Consider the following 367-nt stretch of genomic DNA (forward strand, 5'->3'; position numbering starts at 1 on the left):
GCAGGTACTGCAAGGCGGAAGTGTTCGAGGGTTTGGGGAAGGAGACGGAAGTGTTTGTGAGGTTTTCGACAGTGGGGGGGGAAAAGGGAAGCGCAGACAGCGCGCGAGACCCTCGAGGGTTTGCAGTGAAGTTTTACTCTGCTGCGGGGGTTTGGGACTTGGTGGGAAACAACACTCCGGTGTTTTTCATCCGAGACCCTCTCAAGTTTCCGGACTTCATCCACTCCCAGAAAAGAAACCCTCAGACAAACCTCCCGGACCCCAACATGTTTTGGGACTTTCTTTCGCTTTCTCCAGAAACCCTCCACCAAACCACCATTCTCTTTTCCGACAGAGGCACTCCCGACGGCTACCGACACATGCACGG

Source organism: Eimeria tenella, genomic scaffold (assembly GCF_000499545.2).
Source record: "Eimeria tenella Houghton genomic scaffold, Eth_scaff3004, whole genome shotgun sequence".
Classification (NCBI taxonomy): Eukaryota; Apicomplexa; class Conoidasida; order Eucoccidiorida; family Eimeriidae; genus Eimeria; species Eimeria tenella.